The sequence below is a fragment of the Rousettus aegyptiacus genome, unplaced genomic scaffold (genome assembly GCF_014176215.1).
Source record: "Rousettus aegyptiacus isolate mRouAeg1 unplaced genomic scaffold, mRouAeg1.p scaffold_m13_p_2, whole genome shotgun sequence".
In the NCBI taxonomy this organism is placed as follows: Eukaryota; Metazoa; Chordata; class Mammalia; order Chiroptera; family Pteropodidae; genus Rousettus; species Rousettus aegyptiacus.
In genome coordinates this window covers 159480684-159485362 of record NW_023416295.1, presented here as the reverse complement: position 1 = coordinate 159485362, position 4679 = coordinate 159480684, and positions in this window count along the sequence as shown.

The window sequence follows — 4679 nt, the reverse complement described above, 5'->3', positions numbered from 1 at the left end:
TCTCTTACATGTTTCTCAGATTCCACAATAGCAGGAAGCATATGGTGAATGCTCAATAAATAGGGAAACAATAATCGCCACTGCTTTTCATCTCCCACTTTGGGGAGCTACTGAGAGGAAACTAGAGTGGTCTCACAAAGAAAGCCACACAGCTTTGAAGAATGCTGAGCATTGCCTTCATCCTCAAATATTTACTGACGAAGTGAGGTATAAAGACAAAAGAAGTAAGATCCCTGCTAACAAAAAGCCAGTAATCTAGTTGGGGAGATAAAACATGGGAAATAGCCATATAAAAGAAAATATATGAATGTGATTAATGTTGTGGGTAGAAGATTAGGATCTCAACATTGGGGAAAACTTGGACATTAGTAAACTTATGCTTTTTTCACAGTTGAGTAAACTGAGACCTTCCCAAGTCTTCTGCTATTTTGACATTTCCATCTCAATATTTCTTGAAGCTCCACCCTCAGCATGACTGATATTGTTGCTTGCTTCTAAGCAGCCATTGTCTTTTTCTTGCCAACATAATTTTGTTTAGGCAGTAATACATTGAGCCTAAGGAATAAATCGTGACTGGTTTGAGCCATGATTATTCTTTCTCTATGTCAATGACTGATATAGGAGTGGAAGTATGACAATGAGATTTCAAGAAAGTCAGCTGAAGGCTTCTGGAACAGCTTTTCTTTTTCATAAAAAATAGGCAAATGAGAAGAAGGTTCTATTTGCTTCTTCCCACTTTGCTTTAAATATAGATGCTAATGTCTGAGGATGAGGCACTTGGAGTTGGACCAGAAGTATTTGTACCTTGAGGGAAGACATTGCTACACATGATAGATGAGAGATGGGTATCAAAGAATCAAAAAAACCTAGAACAATTTCTGTCTAGACTTCTTATTTGATAATAATAAATGCCCTTTTGGTTGAATTCTATGTGTGCTTTTCTTTTATTTGCAACTGTAAACATTACTAAGCTTTATCTTCTGTAGCTCTTCTTTCTTCTGCTGTCTTCCCTTCTATCTCATTTTACTGGAACCTCAGGAACCCAGGTTCCATTGTAAATAATTCTGATACTATCACAAAACACTCTCGTCTCTTTGCCTAATCCAAACCCTGGCTCTCCTCAGAAGCCCATTCAGGGCATCGTGTCATTCTCTGTTCTCTAAATGTCACAAGTATCAGAGGTAAGGATGGCATTATCTTAGATGCCTGTCGCCTTGGTAGACCATTAATTCTCTACTGTTATGAAGAAACAATCCTCCTCCTTTCAGGAAACAGATTGTGATTATACCTGGTTATGCCTAATAATAGCTACCTTCTGGCTAGGACATCCTCTACCCTGGCGTGCTGTTGCCATGTACTCTCCTCCTACCTCCCTCCTCCACCCCCCACTCCCTGCCACCCAAACGTCTTCATATTCCTTTTCTGAAGCCTCTGGCAACTGGTTCACAGGTTTCCTTTCTGCTATAAACACTGTCATTATCATGATGATTTCAGCATCCATGAAGTTGTCCTTTCCAAATTTTGAGTTCCAGGAATAGGTTTCCAATTTCTCACTGAAATAGTCCTTTCGTTATCATAATCCTATGTAATGATTTTAAAACATGTTGGCAAATTCTTTGACATCCTTTCAATACAGAAGTGGGGTCTATGTCCCCTCTCTTTGAATTGATCTGATCCAAGTAACTTCCTATTAATGAATAGAATGCAGTGGTAGCGACACTATATGACATCTGAGGCTAGGTTAGCAAAGACCATGAAGCTTCCGCCTGGTTCTCTTGAGATGTTTATTCTAGGAGTGGCTAGTTTTTATGCAAGAGGTCCAGTTACCTGGAGACAGCCATACTGAAGGTGCTCCAGGCAATAGTCCTAGCTAAACCCACACTCTTCCAGGAGCATCAGTGGAATACCTTGTTAGTAAGCCATCTTGGACATCTAGTTACACTATCAGATGATTCCATCCTCCAGCCATTGAGCCATCCCCACTGCTTTTGAGTCTTTCCACCTAAAGCCCTAAATATGGAACAGAGACAAGCCATGTCCACTATGTCCTGTCTGAATTTCTGACAAGAATTTGTGAGCATAAAAAATGGTTATTTTAAGCTGTTAGGTTTGGGGGTAATTTGTTATGTAGCGATAGTAATAGAACCCCTGCCACTGGCTTTCAGGGGAGTAAAGTTCATCCAGTGCTCATGAGAGATTTCAAGAGAGGACGTTCCAAAGCAGAGAGACAGGATAGAAAAGACTGTAATTATACCTGATTACAGGTAATAATATCAATTGGATTTTGAACATTACTATTGTGCCAGGTACTGTGTTTAGGTTAAAAATGTAGATCTTAATGTCAAACAAATATGGGTTCAAATTCCTGTCTTGCTACTTACCAGTAATGTGATTTTGAGCAAAAAAAGCATGTCTATGTTTCTGAGTTTCAGTTCCCTTATCTGTAAATTGGGAAAAATAACCACCTCATAAGATAGTTTTAAAGATTAAATAAGATAAATTATATAAAGATAATGACACTCAAAAATGGTAGCCATTTTTTACAATAACACAAGAATAATATGATTTGTACAGAGCAGAGATGACAGATGAGTCATACTGGAAAGAGAAATTAAGGCTACAGAATCTTGAGTTTTATGCAAAGGAGTTGGGAATCTGGTGGAACTACAAGTTTTATTATTTTTTATTTTAAATAAATAGAGTAAAAAAAATCTTTTAATTTTGTTTAAAGGAGTGGCTTCAGTCTTCTAAAAATTATATTTGAGACTCACTATAATATTTATCAATTTAATTTAAAAATATTTAGTTAAATATTTTAAGTATAAAGCAAAATGCAAATATATATACACATTTATATTTTTTGTTTCCCTGAGGACCATCCTCTCACCCAGATGCTCATATTGAAATACCTTTGTGTTTTAGAAGATGTAATGAGTAGGGCAGTACACAATGAATTGAAGGGTGGAATTTCTGATCAGAGAGGCCGATTGGGATATTTCAATTCCTGCATTACTGGTAGGTAATGAGGTTGTGATTCAGGGATGGTTGGGAAGCTGAATGGGAAAGCATGGGGGTGGGACACCCTGTGAAGGAAGATTTGATAGGCCTTAATTTTTCAGGAGACCTATGGTCGAATTCCCTCCCCAGCCTCCTATATTATATTATTAATCATGTTTCCTTTTGCTTAGGAAAAAAATAAAATTAACAAAGTGCAACTACTAAACAGGTTACACTACGATGTGTGAGTAATTTTGTCAGAAATATCAATTCTACATATTGCAGCAAAGAAAACATGGAATGTTTGCCAATTTTTTGTGAGAAATCTGTCTAAAAATTGTGCCAGTTTGCTAAATATAAAGCTGTTAGGAAGAACAGAGCCAACTGGCCTGTTAAAGCCACCTCAAATGAGATGATGGAGGTATGCCGGATCTTACCCCACCAATTGCTTCTACATCCAGGGACCTAGGGATGGGGGTCAGGACACCTTTATTCCCTGGGGCCACCATCTCTCAATGTCTGTAGAGGCTCCCATCCACAAAAAGTGGCAAGAGTGTCCACATGTCCTTAGATACCTGAGAAAATAAAATGAAACTCATATGCAGATGGCTGAAACAAAGCCGGTACTATCTGGATATTATTTAATATTTTTTCAAGTAAAGAATCCAAAAAGGGCAGTAGGGAAACTCTTTGAATGTTCTTATAGTATCCTGAGACTTCAGATCCATGGCTTCTTTTTAAAGAAAAGTTAGCTCTGGTTCCAAGGAAAGAATTACCTCTAATATTAGAGAGCACCTAAAAATGCTGAATATCGAGAAATCAAAATGGCTCAGGGGATGAAGGGTTGGGTTGGGGGAAAGAGGCACGTGTGTAATTTTGGATATTGTGAAGATGAGCATACAAATTGCTATCTGGGAGGGTAGTTTGTATCCCTATGTAAGCACACTAAGAGAGGGCTTGCTTGTGAAGGAAGGTGTTGGAATTCAGCTGTAGCTGCTCGAATTGCGTCCCCTCACCGAAGGACACATCTAAGTCCTAACCCCTGTCAACTGTGAATGTGACCATATTTGGAAATGGGTTTTTTGAAAATATAATTAAGGATTTGAGATGAGATCACTGCAGATTTAGAATGGACCCTAAACCCAATACCAGTGTCCTTGTGAGAGGAAAAAGAGGGAGATTTGAGACACAAAAACACAGAGACAGAGACAGAGGCGATGTGAGGACAGAAGTGGAGATTGGCGTGATGCATCCATAAAACATGGAGCATCACAGATTACTGCCAGCCATCAGAAGCTAGGAGGCAGGCAGGATTGTCCCTCGGAGCCTCCAAAGGAAACAACCCTAACAACCTGAGTTTGGATTTTTGGCCTCCGTAACAGTAAGACAATAAATGTCTGTTGTTTTACACCATCCAGTTTGTGGTGATTTGTTACAGCAGACTCAGGAAATGAATTTGACGGCCTACAAAAACACACACATACAAAGAAGAGACCCAGCACTAGGGAAGGGGACCTAGAACTATGCTGTTCAAGATGGTAGCATTGGCCACACATAACTGTTCAATTTTAAACTAATTAAAATGAAATAGAATTAAAAATTCAGTCTCTCAGCTGCACTAACAGCAGTTCAGGGCTCAGTTGCTGCATGTGGCTCACAGTTACCCAGTGAAACAGTGTGGA